The 6,392-nt window shown below is 33.4% G+C and overlaps 1 protein-coding gene across 1 annotated transcript in view; it reads right to left on the reverse strand.

Moving 5' to 3' along the window:
- LOC109108091 (zinc finger and BTB domain-containing protein 7C-like) overlaps positions 1-4,020 on the reverse strand; it is a 27,530-nt gene extending 23,510 nt beyond the window's left edge. The window contains exon 1 of the mRNA XM_042748182.1: positions 3,832-4,020. The gene's annotated coding sequence lies outside the window, so the exon portion shown is untranslated. The remainder of the gene's footprint in view (positions 1-3,831) is intronic.
- Positions 4,021-6,392: the final 2,372 nt, after the last annotated feature.

Consider the following 6,392-nt stretch of genomic DNA (forward strand, 5'->3'; position numbering starts at 1 on the left):
TAACATTCTCTTTGGGTTGTGAACTGGTCAAACTCTTCGTATTAGGTTGCTTCACTGCTTATTAACACACTGGCATGCACACATTCATAGAAGAAGCGTGTCTCCAAGTGAAATTATTTAGTAACAAACCACACATTTGTTTTTCTCTCACTAACTGAATTAAATGAACAGATTTGTCCATCAGAACTGAAATACTTCTCTTTTGTAAGTGGTTGTCAGCTGGTCATTATCACAAAATTAACCCGGACCCCGATGTGAGGGTTTGTATCAGCCTGAGGGGGGTTTATTTTGTAATAATGAAACTAGCACCGATAGAGATGGTGCATAAATATGATTAAATAATCTCACTTTTGTGGGCACTTTTTTTGTAATAATGAAACTAGCACATATATGGAGGACATCAATTGCCTGGGTCAGCGATACATTTTATTTTATACTTTTATATTAATTAATATACTTAAAAAAAATCTTTTTAATTTAGTTCTGCTCTCTAAAATGTTGCAAACCAGAAAAATTTCTTTCTTCTTTTTTTTTTGAACAGAAGCTCTTTTTTTTCTCTGTTTACTTGACCATTCTGATCATTATTAGTACTTTGTTTCTCTGGGTCCAAATTACGTTTGTACAATAATAAAATAATCAAAGGATTACTTTATAAAAATATTAGCAGCTAAAGATGAAAAGAGTCTCTATGCGACACCACATCGTCTTACATATTATAAATTATATCTCAATTTTATTCAGCAAATTGATCAAAAGTGTCAGTAAAGTAATTTAAAATGTTTTGGTGTTGTTCGTTTGCATTTTCTTTTGAACTTTTATTTTTGAAAAAGAATATTGATTTTTAAAATACATTTTTACAATTTAAGCAAAATTATTAAGCAGAAACATTGAGTATGTTCCTTGAGCAGCAAATCAGCATATTAGAATGATTTCTGAAGATCATGTGACACTGAAGACTGGAGTAATGATGCTGAAAATTCAGCTTTGTATCACATGAATAAATTACACTTTAAAATGTATTCAAATAGAAAAGAGTTATTATAAATAATAATAATATTTTCAAATATTGCTGATTTGACCATATTTTTAATGTAATAAATGCAGCCTCAGTGAGCAGAAGAGACTTCTTTCAAGAACATTAAAAAATCTTTGAGCAGTAGTGTACATACATTCTCACCACTGTGTGTGTATTTAGACCTTTTAAATGTTCTACTGTAATGGAAATGTGTAGTTAAGTTGTTCTGAGCTGTGTGTGTGTGTGTGTCTGTAGGAGGAGTCTCTCTCTGTGTGTGTGTGTGTGTGTGTGTGTGTGTGTGTGTGTGTGTGTGTGTGTGTGTGTGTGTGTGTGTGTGTGTGTGTGTGTGTGTGTGTGTGTGTGTGTGTGTGTGTTTTGAGCAGGACATACAGTAACGTACCCAGCAGTGATTTAGACCCGCTCTGAGATCCAGATGATTGTTCTGGTTCCCTCGTTCCCACACCCTCCCGCGGTGAGAGCGCACGGAGCACAGCGCACTCTCCAGTGTTTGAGAACACGCCAGTGTAAAAGTATCTGGCATGTAACAAAAGACCGCTTCGGATCAGGTTCAACTTTGATAAACCTTGTCCTAGTGACTCGACAGACAAAGGCGTGGTGTGTATCCCGGCATAACCTCACTCCCTCGCTCTGCTCTCTCGCTCTGTTGAGTGTGTAAGAGTGACGGTGAGTTTTGGACGCAGGAGTTTTTATGTAATCACGGCCTGTTAGCGTGGGGTTAATCAGTGCTGCTCCAACACGCCGTGATGGATCTGAAAGCAGCTGCTTGGCATTGAAAGGAAATCTGGTCCCCGTCACAGCCACAATTAAAATGAATGAATAATTGAGACCGGCGGTCATCTGCCCATTCACCTGATACACTGTGTCCCTGACCACCCCTCTCTCTGTGTTGTTTTAATGAGAAGTCTATACTGTATTCACACAGTTTACCAGAGTGCATATTTCAATCTTTAAGCCCTCGGATTCATTCTGGGCTTAGCTGAAGTGATAGAGTCTCGGCTTATGTTCACAAAGAGAGCAGATGAATGATGTTTCCTGTATTCTGTCTTAGACATGACCCGCGCTGCTCACAGTCTCACCGAATGTGAAGTTCGCGCAAAATAAAAGTCACAGCAGATAGTGAAAACATGCTGATCAGGGTTCAAAGCAATTTAAAAAAGAAATCTATATTTTTTTCATTGGAATGTTCACTTTATATTCTGAAATGTATCAGATTTTCTGAAGAATCTTTTCATTTCTGAAACAGTGCGAGTCATTCTAATACACCATAAAGCATCACAAATAATGTTTTTGAGTCAGAGTATGGTAAAATATAAGCCAATTACCTATAACTGATTGATTTTAAGTAGAAAATACTATGTTTAAAGTTAATTGCAACATTAAAATATTTTAACATTATATTTAATGTAAATAATATATTATTATATTTAATTTTAATTAATAAGAAGGTCAAACAGAAGCATACATTTAAGTATTTTTTTTTATTTTCTATCTATCTAGTAAATAGGAATAGTTTTAAATTTATATTGATTCATATATTTATTGAGTGTTTTTTTGAGTTACTGCAAACTATATATTTACATCTATCTATCTATATATGTATCTATCTATCTATCTATCTATCTGTGTATATATATATATATATATATATATATATATATATACCAACACACACACACACACACACACACACACACACACACACACACACACACACACACACACACACACAAACACGCTTTGTTTCTGTGAATTGAGGGGACTTTCCATAGACTTCTATTGTTGTTATAATGACCAAATTATATTTTTCTATCCCCTAACCCTAAACCTACCCCTTATAGAAACCCTGTTTGTATTGATACACTTTCAGATTATTTATGATTTAATATTCATTTTCTTTTTTTTTTTATTTTTTGTGGATTGTGGGGAATGCCCCACAATGTCAAAAATGTCAGGTTTTACTATTCTTGTGGGGACATTTGGTACAAACACACACACACACAAAGACATTTACATCGTTACAGTTTGAAAATGTCAGAAATCATTATGAAATTGACTTAGTTAATAATAGTCTTTGTTGAATGTGCCATAGTCGGTTTTTGTTGAATGTTTTTATTTTTTCATATAAATATGCAATAATATGTCCCTTTACAAAACAGTACTGTTGTAATATCATAATTTAATTTTGTACTAATTTTGTAGTTATGTTTTTTTACTCATATATTGACACTGATCAGACTCGTATGTTTTAAGCATTAAATTTGAAAGTAAACACTCTCAAAACTGAAAAAAAGTGTGATTTTTTTTTTTACTCATATAAACTATCCCTTTCAGTTTGATTTTTGTTCTCACGCATTTTTAGTCATGTTGCTGTAATGGCGTAATCGCGAATGTTTGTCGCAGGATTAGCCAAAGCTCGATTCGTCTGAAGCGCAAGTTCTCTTGCAGGGCAGCACTGAGTGATGCTGTGATAGCATCAGACCCCCGTCCCTGACCTGTCAGCTCATTTTACTGTATTAGACTTTCTAATTAAAGCGACGGTGAGAACGAGGCGATGGGGGGGGGGTTGGGTCCCCCGCACTATCTAGTGCACTTTACATGCACTCTGAAAAGTGACAGATGCACAAGACGAGTGAACAAATGCCATCAAATGTCAACCCTTTACATTTCACCACAGACAGTGATGGAGCAGTCAGACAGGCAGCTATCGAAACAAACTTACTGAGAGAGAGAGAGAGAGAGAGAGAGAGAGAGAGAGAGAGAGAGAGAGAGAGAGAGGGAGAGTAGTGGTTGCTGACCTTTAGGTGTTGCTGGCGGAGTTGCGTCTTGGTGAGAAGTCTCTGCGTGTCAGGAAACAGACTGCTATCCTCCGACTCAAACATGTGAAAGTGAACACAGACGAGAGAGAGAGAAAGAGAGAGACAGGGGGAGAGAGATAAGCAGAGGAGTTGCGTTTTGCACAGAAGGTGTGTCGTGAATCAGGGAGAGAGAAAGAGTGAGAGTGAGAGAGAGAGAGAGAGAGAGAGAGAGAGAGAGAGAGAGAGAGACACTAAACAAAAGTTCACACCCACCCAGCCCTCCCTCCAAACCAAAAGTATGTTGGCAGCCGGCCGCACGTGTCCACCTGACATGCACCTCGCTATGGGAAGAGAGTAACACACACACACACACACACACACTCCCGGTTTACCTGCAGACGCTGGCAGCCTGTCATGCCCTGATAGCAACATGATCATCAACACGTTTACATTCAGAATAAATGTACACACACAGAGTCTCATGTGTTTTCTGCATTGATTCAGAAAGTGTTCTGTGTTGATGAAGCTTTTTAACAAATGTAATGAATTTGGATTTTTCTTTAAGATAAGAGAACAGATTTAAAGTTTTATTAATTAAAAATGGTAATTTTAACTTTTTATCTCACAATTTGGACTTTTTTTCTTGCAATTCTGAGAAAAGTTTAATTGCAAAGGAAAAAAGGACAAATTTTGAGTTGTGGTTTTTTTTAGTCTCACAATTGGGACTTTTTTTTCTCAAATGTTTTTCTTGAATTTTTCTCTAAAATTGCTTTTTTCTTACAATTCCAAGTTTATTCAATTCAATACAATTAATTGAATTTTTTTTACAGAATTGAGAAGTAAACTTGCAATTTTGAGAAGAAAAAGTCAGAATTGTGGAGATATAATCTCAGAATTCAGACATTTTTATACAAATGTTTTTTTTTCCCCACAAAGTTGTTATAAACACATTAATTGCAACTTTTTATTTCACAATTTTGACTTTTTTTCTTTTTTTTTTTTTCGCGTGAATTGCATGTTTATATCTTAGAATTCTGAGTTTCTATCTTGCATTTATTGTACTCAGAATTGCAACAAAAAAAGGCAAAATTGTGAGATAAAACGTTGCAATTACCTTAAAGGAAACAAGGTTCCATCAATATGTGAGTATATTATAAGTACATGTAATATAGCCCCTACATATTGCTGGTCAAATGATGGTTGCAGATGCTGTTTTGATGTAGCATATTGTTTTATTTTTATGACATAAAATGTTAATGTAAAAATCTGTCTGGACATGATCTGACACCGAAAAATTACTTCTGTTTGTGCAATCCAATGCAATCATGTTATTTTGTCATATTAAATGATATTTGTAACTGGAATAAAACATGGTTCATATGAAGGGTTAATTGAGGATAACTGGGCCGTTTTTTCTTTTCAGTTATCTCAGTGGCAAAAAGAGGCCCAATTTACCTGAATTCACCCTATTTATAAGCTGCCTGACCACATTTTACACATTTACATTCTGAATAAATGCAGAAAATACACATTGTATTCGCCACACTTTATGTTAATGGCATTGCAGATGAATTATACATGAATTGTATTGTGCTTAAGTCAGAGAAACACATGTGGGGGAGTTTTATATCGTACAATCTGTCAAATTTAGTGAATTTCGTATGTAGTTAGTCAGGATAGTTTAAAAATATATTCATATAAGTATAATATTTAAAAATATTAAAAAAATGTAAAAAAAAATAAAAAATAAAAAATAAAAAAAATGTAAAAAAAAAAAAAAAGTTTTGTGGCTTCTCACAGACATGTCCAGAAATTTAATTAAATTTAATTTAATTACATTTTTTATTTACTGCTTTTTTGTTTGTCAAAACAGTGAATATAAATGATTTTAAATTTATAATTAATATATTTTAATATTTAAGTAATATTCATTCATTGATTAATTGATTGATTAGTTCATCCATTGATTAAATGATGTATATATATATTATATATATATATATATATATATATATATATATATATATATATATATTTATTTATTTATATAAATCAGTAAATATAGATTTATGTATGTATTGAATAATATTTGAGTATTGTTCAATTATTAAAATATTATTAAACATTAAAAACTATTTCTATTTAATTGCATTATTTATTTAAATTTACTGGATAAATGTATGCTTATATAGAAAAATATTCATTGAGTGTTATTCATTTCTATATTTATTCAATGCTTTTACTTTTTTATTATTTATACGATGGTGCTGTGTGATTATTATCATATCATATATTTTAATTAAGTATGAAAAGGTAAAGATTGATACCATAGTACTTATTTGTAAGTGAATACTTGCCTAGTTAAGTAGGCTGCATATTTATTGTGAATATATTGATTACAGCCCCCATGGAAGATGTGTATATGGGTGTGATGTGTAAATATGTGTTGATTCTTCTCATGGCTGCGTTCCCAGCATTCAGTGTTTGTGCTGTTAACGTATTAAAGTCAGGGAGGGGTTGGAGATCCGTGGGCAGCTCCATTAATACCCACCTAAAGAAGG

The sequence above is a fragment of the Cyprinus carpio genome, chromosome B21 (genome assembly GCF_018340385.1).
Source record: "Cyprinus carpio isolate SPL01 chromosome B21, ASM1834038v1, whole genome shotgun sequence".
NCBI lineage: Eukaryota > Metazoa > Chordata > Actinopteri > Cypriniformes > Cyprinidae > Cyprinus > Cyprinus carpio.